We start from the raw sequence: 14492 nt of genomic DNA, 5'->3' as shown, positions 1-14492 counted from the left end.
AAATTTGATTGATTGATTGATATTATGAAGAATTGAAACGCATCATACTCAATAAAAAAACTGCTACTACAACAGCAAACAAAAGCAGATTGACTGAATGTGTAATTAGCCCAAAATATATATTTATTAACAAAAAAAAAACATAAAAATGATACCGTTTCCTCAAATAAACAACTTTAACCTAATAAATGAACAGTGGAAAGCAATATTACAACATGTGAATCTGACAGCAGAGTCATATCACTCTTTTTTTTGTTGCATATCTTTTTGATATTTATACAGAAAAAACATGAATCAACCCAAAAGTTTATTTGTATGACACGTTTCACCAACAAGGCAGCTCATAGAAACACAAAAATACAAAGTCATGAGAGGCACCACACAGGCAACAATTCAAACATTACATTTTGAAAACCCCAGATAGGTCAAGATTAAATATAGGACAACAGGTCAAGACTACATAAGAACATTTTGCAGTACCTGGGCAGTATGTGGATAAAAAGCTTGTTAACACTTTATTTGAAGGGGTGTGCATAAGACTGACATGACACTGTCATAAACATGACATAACATCTGTCATGAACATGAAGAAGTCTTTATGAATGTTTATGACAGATGTCATGAAGTGTCATTCAGTAAATAATGACACTTTTAATGCAAAGTTGCTCTAAAAGTTGCATTGAAAGTCCATTAAAAATGTCAACTTTGCATTAAATGCAGGAGTCGAGCTGCCCTGTCCGTCAATCAATTCCTCAAGTACCACCACCATCATCCTGATAGACTGAGTACTAAAATATCCAAAAGTTCCAGTCCTCTCGGTCCATTTACATCTTTTTGTGGTGGTGTTTTTAAGATCGCATTAATAAGAGATGCTGGCAAAAATAATACACAGTCAAAAGACAGCTGTGTGTAGCATTTAAGTTCTACAAAATAAATGCACTCCTAATATTAACAGCACACATCAAGTCAAAGATTTCTTGCAAAAAAAGCAACAGTTAATAACAACCCCTAAACCTAGATCACTGTGTAGTAATGAAAATGTGTAACAAAAGTGCATTACAGTTCTGTGAAAGTCGTGGAAACAAGTATGTTTTCTGAGTATTATTAAAAAATGAAGCCAAGTCAAACATAGAAACCATGCATGTGTGAACTGCTAACAGCTGCATTTCTACAACAGATCTACACCAAACTTTATCTATATTCCGTTAATGTAGGAAAAACACAATTTGGCAATTACATTGTTTCCATGAAATACAAAACACAATTAAACTCACACATCAATAAATTTGTTCAGGCAATAAGTCAATAAAAAAATAATGTGCCATCATCCTCTAAGCACTACCTTTTGTCCTCTTTGTCTTTTCTGCCAATACAAAGAAGTATTGCAGTTTTACAAAACATAAAGATTTTGATACAGTGTAGCCAAAAAACATTTTGTCAAAAAACATTATTATTATTATTATTTTATTTTTTTTTTTTCAAAAATTGGCATTTTCATTAAACAAATGCATTTTTGTAATTCCAATTTGCACAATTTTATGGTCAATGGAAATGCCATCGCTATTTACAGGATGTCTAACAAACCACCACAACTGCCTTAACAGATTCATCTTAGGGGTCCGTGCCTTCCTCATCAGCAGCGCACTGAAATTTTTCTGACATCCTCACACCGAGCGCCGAGAGCCAGGGCAGCCTTACACGGCAAAAAATGGTGACATCACTTAAACAAGAGCTAAACAAAAATAGGCCACAGCTGTTTGGATCTTTAGGCTACAAATTAGACTCAATATGTCACCCACAATCACATCACAGGAAGGACCGACTGAGGGAGACGTCTCCACTGCAACGGGCTGCTGTTGCTGCTTTCTGCTCGCTTCCGCTCTCTGCTCCGTTTTCCACACATGCAAGCAGAGCTCATGCTAATTTGTGTTAGATGAACACTGAACGACGGAGGGAGCATTGGTGGGGAATGGATGAATTATGGAGTGATTTAAATAATGAATAGGCCCCTTTTTAACCATACGAAAAGCCCTGTAAGAGAGGGAGGGGGATCCATGGAGGTGGTGGGACACTTTGTGGAAAACACAATCTCAAAACAGAACTGGGGCATATGAATTATACCTTACTGGGTCCATTATTGCTTATCAAAGTATCAAATGAATTATTCCATCCATGGGTATGTGTTTAGCACTGCTGCAGTTCTACTTCCTAGGGAAACCAGAAGCAGCGACTGATGCTTCTCCGTGTACACATTTGGAAATAAAGATGAAACACCTGGGAGGAATCACATGGCTGTCAGCACACAGACATTAAGCCTCCAGCCTTTTATGATGCCCACACTACACTCACATTAAAAGAGTAAGAAAACTAAATGCAAATCTTACGTTTATCTTATACACATACAGTAAACCGAAGTGGAAACGGACAAGGCAAGAGACCGTCGAGGAAAGAGGATGACTGTGGGTGATCAAAATGTCAAATATGTCAGTTATTTTCTATGAACTTATGGTTTGGATCAGTACCAAATATAATGGTTATTAAAAGTATTGAATCGTTGGACATGATAAAATCTGCAAGTTATTCTGAATGTAGACATGACCATCGGAGAACATTTTTGTAATTTTTTGATGAATTATTGATGCTTTATGAATTTATTTGGGTAATTATCACATAAAATTGCAGTTAAGTGCTTGTGATGATCAGAATCAACCCCAGAGCAAACAAGGTGAATTTCCCTTGCACTAGAGTCCCCAAAAATTTCTCATTGTATAGAAAGAAAAAAAGAACAGGTGATAAAAGAAACCAGCTCGATGCACAGCTTTACACTGAAAAAGACAATATTTATGCTATTGAAACTGTATGAAAAAACATTGCATTATGTTCAAATCTATGGAAAAATGTCCTTCAACAGGGTTTAAACCACGTCTCCAAGTTTTTCAAGCTCAGTCTTTCACAGGCTAATCTAAAAATAACTAATGCTGCACTGATCTAGCTGTGTGGAGTCTTTTCTAATCCCCGGCTCTAATAGGAAAAACACTTTAACAGTTTATACAGATTTAAGAAAAATCTGATTACTGCAGACAGCCAGCAATAATCATTACTTAAGTGCATGTACACAGAGTCATGGAGCCGAAAGCACTATTTTCTGCAGTAAGACATGCACAGCAAATTGATGAGCTAAACCACAAGCTTATAATCGCAAGCTGCTTCACACAGCAAGAACAATTTATCACAGGGGGCTTTTCATGAAAAAGAGAAAATATTCTGACCAATTAACCAGATATAAGATAAGTTTACATCAGTTCCAACAGCCCTGACCTTCACGGTTTGCAACAACAGAAAGTTGAAGGGAAAGACTAAAGTAGAGCCAACTGAGGAAGCAGTGTGTCTCTCAGCGCACTGAGACACCTACAGCCACTGAGTGCTGTTTATGTTTGGTCTGAACTTGCAACAGTATCTGAGGCCCAGGTTGGGGTTTCACTTCTCAGCTTAGGATGTCCTTTCACCCTTAGGTTCAGCAGAATAAAGAAAAGTGGGGGGAGTTTAGGAATAGAAGGGTCACATTGCTGCTCACCCTCACATTACCTCTACTGGCCCCATCCTGACATCCAAACCCTCAGAAGTCACTCTGCTCAAAGTGAAGGTCAAAGAGCCTACGAGGATGTAGTGAAACCCCTGGTCAAAGTCCAGCAGCATCTACAGGAATCAGAGCCCTTCAACTGGTTTTCAACTGTCACTACTGTAAATTTGTGTCCCAACAACTTGTGATAGTAAGGTTTCAATGCAGATTGGCACCTGCACTATGCGGACAAGAGAGTAATACTTACAAATTCAGTAAACCAAAAGTCCCCTCCTGGTTCTAAACAAAAAAGCCTCTCCCATCAGACTCCATTTACACCAGAGCGTTGCCTGGAAACTGCTGGCATTTTTGGATGTTAATTGGAGAAACGGTCAACATTTAGACGGCACTTTAAATCTACTGTAGTTAACATGCCAGGCCATTAGATTTTAGCTCGTCATTGCACAAAGTTTTGACCCTTGGCTTCCATATTTTTGTACACAGTAACTTGTCTCCCAAAAATGAAGTGCTCATGTAACACATGTAGTTCTATGCATTCATTTTCTTCCACTAATCCAGACTCAGGTCGTGGGGTTAGCAGCCCAAGTAGGGAGACTCAGACCTCCCTCTCCCCAGCCACTTGGGCCAGCTCCTCTGGGGAAATCCCCAGGCATTTCCAGGTCAGCCAAGAATCATAGTCCCTCTAGCGCACAGATGTCAAACTCTAGTCCTGGAGGGCCACTGCCCTGAAACTTTTAGTGGTGCAGCCTCTGCTGCACCACACCTGAATAGAATAATTAGGTCATTAGCAAGGCTCTGGAGAACTTATCTACACAAGAAGGAGGTAATTAAGCCATTTCATTTTAAACGTGGCTGAACTGAGCAAAGAATCTATTGGGCTGATCCAGCAGGAGGTAGAGTGGAGCCCTCACCACTACCTCTGCGGTGAGGGCAGAGTAACATGGTCTGTAGTTAGCGAGCAAATTTATCCCTAGCCACCTATCAGAGCTGTTACTGTCCTTCAATTTTTTGCTCAATTCTTGCTTCTTTCCAGCATTGATGCCTCTTATTAGTGCAGCCCTGGCCTGCCTTGATGCTCTGACTTGAAGTTTCTGTACAGCCTCTTGACAGTGTTATCGGTTGGAAAACAGTGATTGTCCTTTGTCATGGCATGGTGACGATGAACAATGCTAAAGTTGACAGGGTTTCCCCAGTGTATTAAAAGCCTGGCGGGCCACCAGACTTTATTTGCACCCCCTCCCCCCCAGGCCCTCCCTTACTTCTCCTTGCCCCACCAAACGAAGTGGCTAAGTGTTACTTGTTTTTATTTTAAATAGGTTTCTTTATTCACCAGTAGCTGCGGACTGCATCAGTGTTTGCTGAGCTCCGCACTTCACAGAGTGGAGTCGTTCCTGAAAGACGGGTTTATAGATGATACAGTGAACTGAGTGCAAAACCATGGGGATTGTACCAATCACACCATAAGCACCTCTGCAATGTCGCAGCTGCATATCTGAAGTTCTGAACCTCAGCGCTGATCACACATGCCACCTTTCACTTCAAATAGACTATCTGAAAGGTGTTCTTGCAAAGCAAGTTCACCTGTATTGGTATATGCTTTAACCCTTTGTGAGGACTCTTTTTTTCTTCAGAAAATAATACTTCACCAAGGTAGGCATCAAGTTTGAAAGCCACAGTGCTTGTTCTGCTTGTGTATATAACCTATAGTTGCACTATTAGAGGTGAGCGTTGAGTGTGCAGTGGGGTGAGAATGATATCTGTGTGAACAAAAATTATATGTGGCATGTGCATTTAGACCTCACACATGCAAGATTAGGAGAACAGAAAAACTTGTCCCATAAAGCCCAGGTGACGAAAACAGCCTCTGTGGTTATTGAAAACTCAGCAGTCACAAAACGGAAAAGATTGGTCCTTCATAGCATAACATGAATTAAATGTTCCAGTTTGTCCTTCAAATCCAGCAGAGAGATGCCCAGTGCAGCAGCTCTCATTATGGAGGGCCGGTAAAAGGTGGTGTGGGGCCTTGATTATAGGGTTAATGTCCACATACACACTAATCTAACACCAATGCTAAGCCCAAACACAACAAATGCAGAAAAATTACTAAATTTTAACTATTCAACTATAAAAGCTTAAAAGAAATTACAAATTAATTAAGTTCAAGTTCTGTCTTGATATCATACCCACAACTGTCCTTAAAGTCCTGCCTATCATTGCACCTGATCTGATTCATATAGTAAACTCATCCCTCTCATCAGGTGTTTTCCCCCACAGGCTTTAAAAACAGAAAATAAAAAAACAGTCTTGAAAAACCACTACTGTACAACTACAGGCCAATCTCCAACCTTCCATTCATCAGCAAAACTATTGAAAAACCAGTTTCAACAGTTTCATAGTTTTATAACTATAGCCAATGCAACATTTGCTAACATTTATCAGAGCTGCACAATAAGGGAAGCATACAGAAGTGATACTACTGCTGAAAATTCTCAAGACAATAGCAATTATGATTTACCAACATTTTCTTTTGGCTCTTTTCATCCTTTAATTTTACATGAAGGCCCTACAACATGAAATCTATACAGTCCAAATATACTGACATGAATAGAGTTTTGAAATATTGTATTCTGAGAAATATTACATCAAAGTAGTGCTTTGGGATTGCACTATTGCTCACACCGATAGTGTGATAGCATCTACAATCTGATCTATTGTGCAGTTCTGGCAATTCTACTCCCACAGTCAGGAATTCTTGCTTTCCTGAAAACCCAATAGTATAGATAGCCTGTTGGATGGAACTTCACTGCAGCAGAGACCCACACCAGATGACAGCGCTAAAGATGCTAAAGGTTACAAGAAAGATGTTTCTTCTACTGCATAATCAGACCTGAACTAGGTTCTATAAAACCTGTTTAGTTTGTGTGACCTAGTTTTTGAGCAGGAAGAGTATGTGCGTCACATACTGTATACTTTGACATCTATTCACACTCTGAAGCACCTTCCGATTTGAAAATCTGTAGCATTTCCACAAACACAATTCTGAATGACATTGCTGAAATGAGAAGAATTTTTTTCCATTTAGCTAGCATTTGGAAGTGTTTCATCTTATTGCTAAAATGACAGCTTTTAATGCTGCTGCATTTATAACCCGTTCCTCTTATCAGAGCTCCCCCCCAGACACTTGATGGAATTTGCCATCGCACAATGGTTGGAAAATATACTTCAAAGGCAAGACGCATCTAATCTCCTCCACTCTGCACATTGCAAATTTGCTGTGGTAATAAGATCCTGCCTTCCCAAGCGTTCTTAAGGATCTGAACGAAGGATGAGAATTTCATCTCTCTTTTGCTCTCTCTCCTTCTGTTTCTTTCCGTATTGCTTCCTTTCAGCGTGGCATTGCAAAAGTAGTGTGTTGGGCACAGTGCTGCAGTTAAGAAGAATTTCTGCAACAGCAAAATACTGCATAAATGTTGGAACCCATCCCATCCTTATGTAAAAGCCCCCATTTTACAGCTTTATTCTTCACACACACACAGAAGAGACACAACTGACAACACAGCACAGTGACCTAGTTTCTATGTGGCCCAGAAAGATCAAGCATGACTCCCTCAGAACAGCTATAGGCACTAAAACCTGGTTCAGCTCTTCAGACCAGTACACATCATCAAGCATCCAGGATACCCATCACACTGCAACGGCGTGTTGTGGCTGCAAAACCACAACTCGCATATCAGAGATGTGCTACAGATTCTGAGTTAGCTTCACATCAGAACCATGAGACGAGTGGAAAAGCAGAAGGGAATGGTGGCAGGTAACGCCGGAGGACGTACTGCAACGCTGCCCTGTTCGACCCCACCGTCCCACAATCCATCGCTCCATCCCCACCAGGTTATCTTTATATGTGGGGAAGGTTATGGAAGGAGATGCTATCACAGTGAGTGCATTAGCACAACAAAGGAGTGTTTTAGAGACAAGCCCGGCAGAATAATTAGCTGATCTCTTCCCAAGATGCTGTGTTTGATACAGAACAACATGCTAATGTGAGGACACAGAGTTTAGTGTGAAAGGAGGAGATAATTTCAGTCATGGAAGAACAAAAAAAGAGCCACTAAGAAAGGATGGCTTCTCTGACTTGCTCTGATAGCTTAAAGCACTCAAGAAGGTTTTGACCTTGAAGTGGTGATTTCTGAAAATGTTTTTCACCTATGAGTGCGGTGAGGTTGTCGATTCGAAATCAAGATCTTTATGATGCAATGTAACGGCACTACTGTTGCACCACTCCAAGATGACTTGGGTATTCAATTAAAATTTAAAAAAGTCAGATCAGAGAAACGTTCTTGAGGCCAAGGTCTGGAAAAATCACAATGTCTAACTATTTAGTGTGATACATCTGCACACATTTGATTTGTCAGTGTGTCAAATCAAATAAAGTCAGTGCAAATCATTAACTTTTTTTTAAAATACAGTGATATTAGTAATGTCTCATTTATTGAATGAGAAGTTAACATTTCAAATGAAGAAAATAACTATTTGTGTATATTCACAAATATGGAAGACCAAAACTGACAAATTATAAGCAGAAATAGATACATTTAGTTTTTCCTTTTTTCCTTATACAGCCATTTTTGTTGTATTTTAAAATTTCCTTGGCTCCTGTTTGTACTTTATCATATGCATTTCCGCCTCATTATGCAAAGGAGGAGGGTGGTGTCTGAAGGCTCCAACTTCTGCCTATTGGTTGGTTAGCATTACACTCCACTTGGCTTCAAAAAAGATGTTGAGCAATTTATTAGTGAGCTGAAGCATGGCAACTTTATTAGAAAAATGGGTAACACTAAACACTTATTGTAATGAAATCATTCATTACTGTTTAAACTTTACCTTTAATAACATAAAGTTACCTAATTTTTAAAGTGCAATCAGTAACACTTTTAGAACAAATTTATATCAGTAATGATTTTTTGGTTAATGTCAAGTTGTCATAACAAAGACATTTTGAATAATGTCAACTTTGTATTAAAAGTGTCATAATTTACCGAATGACGCTTTATGACAACAGTCATAAATATTCATGAAGGCTTATTCATGTTCATGACAGGCGTTATGTCATGTTTATGAAAGTGCCATGACAGTCTTATTCACCCCCCTTCAAATAAAGTGTTATCGCAAAATGCTATAATTCCTGACTTTACCATTTTTCGTGCCTCTCCCCTGTCAGACTGCCCCAGGGCAGCTGTGGCTACTATGAAGTAGCTTGGCACCATCAGTGTGTCAATATGTGTGTGTATGGGTGGATGACTGAAAGACCTCTAAGCATGATAAAGCACTGTTCAAGTACAAGCTATTTACCATTTACCTCTTACAGGAACAGTTACATACAGCAAATCAAGCCATAGTCCATCTTTTCTTGCTCATGTCTGCATTTTCTCACTTCTCTCTTGCTCAGAAAACATCCTTGGTCAACGACTGACACCTCTGCTGCGTATTCGTGTGACAGTAGAACTACATTATACAACGAGAATGGAACTTTACGATAGAACATTAATTAACCAAGTTTGTTAACATTTTAGACAGTTTATACTACCAACTGTTCCACCCCAGAGCAATGCATCTGGAATAGAGCTATACTTTTTCTAAGCGCAAAGAAGACATCAATGTATCTGATAAATGGCCCTTTACAGATATGTAAGCCTGCCAATTTTCTAGATAGTTTACTTTAAAAGAAACATGAGTCATGAGTGACCAACCTATTGATGCTATTCACCAATTTATCCAAAGCTAATGCAAGTGAGTAGTCTCCCTCTCATTTGCCAGCTCCAGCAAGGCAGTTACTTCTGTCAGTTGCTCAGTTACCAGATGAGTTAATCAGATCAGTAAGCTGGCCTCAGAATGGATAAAGCCACTGCTGGGTGCACAATAATCTTAATTTTGGTGTCGATATTGTTGCATAAAAGGACAGTCTGTACCAGTAGTGGTTTTCTGCTGGATTATTAGAAGCCTTCAATCACCTGTCGCTTAGTGAGCAACGAATTCCAATAGCAACGTGTGTCAGGGCATGAAGTTCTGATCTTATCTGCAAAGGGAACTCTTTCTTCTTCAAAGGCTGACTGTCAGGCCAAGTAAAACAGTAAACATAATGCATGCGAGTCACCTGATATGCAGACACCACCAGATCTGTAGACAGTTCTGTTTTTTGGTAAATCTATTATTAGAATGTTATGAAAAAGCTCTGTTTTTTGTCACTCATTTCAGAAAGTGAAACTCATATTCATTACATTAGTGAAATATTTCAAGTCTCGATAATTGCCTTTTATGGATTATAACTCAAAATCCAGTGTCAGTCTTTTCTCTATAGAGTTCACGTCAAGCCAGTTTGCCCACCCATCAAACACAGTACACCATGGTCACTGAACCAGCTTCACTACAAACCCCCATGGTCCATCCAGGTATTACTTTGCCCCAGATCCCAGTCCATCCATCCCACCACCTCAATGCCAGACCAACAGCCACCACAGGACAGCACACAGATGCCCACTCCGCCCAGGGTGACCACCGACCCGGCGCCAGCAGCCCCATGCTGAGGTGTTTTTTTGTTTTTGTTTTTGTTTTTTTGTTTTTTAAACAAACCATCAACTCCACACTTAACTGAAATTTACAAAAACATTGGCCATTTCTCAATATGCGTCCTTGTCTGTACTTGTGTTCTCGCATCCTCGTGAAACATCATCGACAGCGGCCCAAGTACTGTTCATCCAGGCGAGAACGCTCAAAGCACCCGGATGTGTTCTTGCTCCGCCCATTTTATCAAGGATGGATCAATGGCTGTGTCCGAATTCAGGGTCTGCATCCTTCTGCGGACTTGAGGCAGCAAGATATCCCACAATGCAATGCGCCACAAGCAGCGGTAAATGGAGAAGGTCAATACAGAAATGTATTGCATTTTTACCACCATTAATTGCCACGAAAACTCGTTTAAATTTGTTTTTAGGTGAGAAAGTAGACCTTATAGCTTCATCTATCCACTCAGTTCATCCAGAATATTCATACTTTAATAATTGCTCCGGAGTTTTTCGGAGTAGCATAGCTCTGCTAACAGACCGGAGGAGCTGCCAGTTTAACGGGCGGTTGGAACGTGTTTTCCCCGCTAACCGCAGCCTGATTTCAGCAAGTCACTGTCGTTTTCCGCTGCTTGTTATCTGTTCGTAGCGGCTGAAAGTGAGATATAAAGTGAGCTGCAAGTAGCAGAATAGGAGATATATTTTTTTCTTAGCTTATTTTTTATATTTATTTAGTTAATATTGGTATTTTATAAATTGTGTTGACAGACTTTCAAAACCAATTACTTTCATTCGCTAATTAACTGTTTTTGGGCATTTAAATTAGTAGTCAGAAAAATATTTTAATACAATGTCCCTTCATGATCAGAGAATCATACTTTAATTTGTAAATAAAAAAAAAACACATTTCCCTAGGATTATCATTTCATGTATGAGAGTGAACTCTTATTTTTCATTGTTTTATGCAGGCAGCTCTTCAGGTGAGCAGACTGCAGTTCCAGGTTTACTTCCAGCTTCCCAAAAACTCCTGGAGGTTCTCTTCATCCCCGTGTCCTGCCAATGTTCTCTTCACTGTCTCCTCATCTTCTTAGAAAAAAAACTATTAAATTATGGTAATATTTGCTTTTGACGGTCTCAGTATGAATTTCCTGGAGTTATTGACTGATTATCTGCTTGGTTTTTTTTTGTTTGTTTGTTTTTTATTATTCTAATAAAGACATTCCTACAAAAATTATGTTTCTCTTTCTATGCTGGTATTTTACTAGAGTATACTTGATTATGATAACAAAGGAAACATAAGTTTGTTAATAAGTGTTTAGTAGTTATTATAAAATAACCATCCAGTTGTGTGACAGGAACTCTGGCCAGATGCAGGTTGGTAAAACATTAAATATGAAATAATTGTTTTAACTTTTCCTGTTTATGAATCCCCGGCAAACCTGGAGAATAAGGAAGAAATCAGTTAACTGTATGACAGGCTGGCCACCATCTATTATTTGTCATTTGAGATAAATATTTTATAAGCAAATAATCTGATGAAGGTGGGAAACAAGACTCAAGCTTCACTGGTAACAGAAGTCTGAAAAAGTAATTTGAGGTGATAAATTGTTTTCTATTAAGCTTTTTTCAATCAGTAATAAAAAACTTAATCCTGTTAATTTGAAGGTGTTTCTACTTAGAAACTACTTTTCCTGAATTATGTATATTGGATATATGTTAATATTTGTCCCAATTATAAAATTATCCAGTCCCAATTGTTAAATTGTTCAGTTTAACACAGGAATTATCCTGTGTTAAACTGAACAATTTATTGAAATTTCCGTATTGTTTCTCAATAGAAACGGCCATTGTGGTAATTCATTTCTATCATTAAAAATCAAAACTGAATTTTTGAAGTGATAACTAAGTTGTTTTAAATGCAGAACAGGTTTTGGGGCATTTGGTTAAGTTGACCCTCTCTTATCCAAAATGAAAGCTCTATTGAGCATAGACAATTTATTGATAATTTATGCCTATCATTTTTGTACATTATATATACAATAATTTTAAAAATAGTGCATCCAAATATTTTTTTAATGATCCCATACAGAAAATAAGTTGATGTAAGAAACAAGCAGAACACCAATATGCTACACTAAGTTTTTTCCCCACTGTCTAAATATACAAACCTGCTGTACATGAATCTGCAGAAATAACAAGCAAATTCTATTATAGTGGTTTTAATGATTGTGTGTTTTTCATCGCTCTGAGAAGTATACCTTTAGTGTCCATGTCTTTTCCATTCCATAGCTAAGTTTATCAAAGCTGCAATTTCAGACCATCCAGGTGAACATGAACAAACCTATAGACCCATTCAGTGTTTGTGTTGATCGGTTTTGGATAAAGTGAGAAACCGACAAGTGGACAGTGCCAGAGAGCATAACAAATTTGTCATCATGTAGCTCTCCCATGCGGTTTAGATTTGCGTTAGTAAATCAGGAATTTACTTAGAACATCCTTTGTCCTAAGTTATGCATTATATAAAGAATTTAGTATTGGTTTAATAGGAAGTGAGATTGTTAAATCTAAGTTTTACAATTGTAAAGTTTTTGATTACTTGTTCACTTTTTTAATCTTACATTTGTACTGGTTAGTAGATTTCAGCTGGTAACCCTGCCCACATTAACTGGGTTTTTGTAGAGAAATACAGATCTTTTTAATATCGATATTAGCATAAACTGTATGACATGGAACATCCAAAACACGTTCCATACATTTCTGATTCTTATTTGTTAAAAATACCCAATTTTGAATTTATGTGTAAATTTTGCTTCATACCGTCAACCTACCGGAGACTGTAAATGAAAATTAACCTTTATGGCTAAATCAGCTACATTTACATCAAGTAAAGTGCTTGTGTTAATTGATGTGTATTGTCTAGTTGAATACATAAACGCATTAAATTAAAGTGGTTGTAATGCAAGAACATTTGCTAAATGTCATGGGTATAAACACTTTTGCAGTGTAGTGCATTGTTACCGCTTCTTTGTTCTTTAATGTTTAAGCAAACTTAATTCCTTTGTTAATGGTGCCACAAATAATCTTGACTTGTCAAATTCTGCTAAGGATATTGTGTCCATAATGGCTCCATCTCAGATTTATTCTCAGATTTATTCCAGATATTATACAAATGAATGGAAACAATTCCACAGATGTTTACCACCAACATCTTTGGCTTTAAAAGTGCAGTTTCTGTACCAGCTTCAAAGGTTCAAAAGATAACTAGGGCAAGCAATAAAGAAACCTAACTAGATTTCCTCTTCTTTCTTTTATTTCACTCTAGAAGTTTGCTTGAAATCACACCATGATAGTGACAAGCCCTCTTTCCTTAAAACATCACTTCATTTGACTTAAAATCCAGGTGAGTAAACATCATCCTAGTTTGTTAGGAGGGGGCAATGAAAATGGATGGTTAGATTGACTCTGCAGTCTTGACATCTGCCAACTTATCCACTTTAATATCATCTCAGGATAACTAGGAGGCAAGCAGCATTTTGTTAAAGCCAAACAAAAGATTAGTGTGGCAGCGTGCTGCCGAGCGTAGAGTGTTGAACATTATCCAGGTCAGAGTGATTTAATCAGGTGTGAATGAAGGCATCAGGCCACGCTCCAGGGCTCGGTATGCCATCATCATTCAGCGGGAGGAAAACTCACAGATGTAAATGTGGCCTTATTTTTGGAATAAAAAGAACAAGGAGATTTTGTTGGCTGTTTTCCATAGGAGCTCTATAAGGTACTCCCATTTCCAAAAACTGAAAAAATGTAATCAATATACTTAAAACATACTCATTGTTTAAGCAAACGTAATTCCAGTGAAGACTGTCCACTGCTCACTAAAAAATTAAAACCCTTCCTCCCTTCATAATTTTTTGTAAATCCATTTGCTTATAAATTTTTGATCTCAACTGACAAAACACAACAAACAGCTTATTGATTTTCTCTGCATTATAAGCAAGAAAAATTTAAATAATTTCATATTTAATTTTTACCAACCTGCAATTAGCCAGAGTTTTTGCTTTACAGTTCAATGATTTCTTTGCAATAGTTACTATGTAAACCTAACTTTTTTATTTTATCATCATGTTAACATCATGTCTCACAGCATAAACGGGGACACAATATTGTCATAAAAAGTATTTATTAGAACAAACAAGCTGCCATGTATGGGGAAATAGTATAATCTAAGTTTAAAAAAGATGAGGAGTCAGTGAAAAAGATGACAGGTCAGGAGGAGGAAGAGGATCAATGGGAGCTTCTAGGTGATGTTTCCTTCTGAAGAGCTGCCTTCATAAAGCAATAAAAAATAAATAAAAAGT

General features: G+C 38.0%; 1 protein-coding gene and 1 long non-coding RNA gene across 2 annotated transcripts in view; one reads left to right on the top strand and one right to left on the bottom strand.

The window, feature by feature from the left end:
- Positions 1 to 14492, bottom strand: part of nr6a1a (nuclear receptor subfamily 6, group A, member 1a) — a 134230-nt gene that overhangs the window by 68028 nt on the left and 51710 nt on the right. The gene's annotated exons all lie outside the window — the stretch shown is intronic.
- Positions 10467 to 11373, top strand: LOC106953227 (uncharacterized). The gene is made up of 2 exons (XR_001426162.1): positions 10467 to 10497; positions 11106 to 11373. It is a non-coding gene; the product is annotated as an uncharacterized LOC106953227 (long non-coding RNA).

The sequence above is a fragment of the Poecilia latipinna genome, unplaced genomic scaffold, assembly GCF_001443285.1.
Source record: "Poecilia latipinna isolate Pla-1442-1.1 unplaced genomic scaffold, P_latipinna-1.0 Scaffold570, whole genome shotgun sequence".
Taxonomy (NCBI): domain Eukaryota; kingdom Metazoa; phylum Chordata; class Actinopteri; order Cyprinodontiformes; family Poeciliidae; genus Poecilia; species Poecilia latipinna.
The sequence above is the reverse complement of the archived record's forward strand: the minus strand, read 5'-3'. Positions and strand labels throughout refer to the sequence as shown.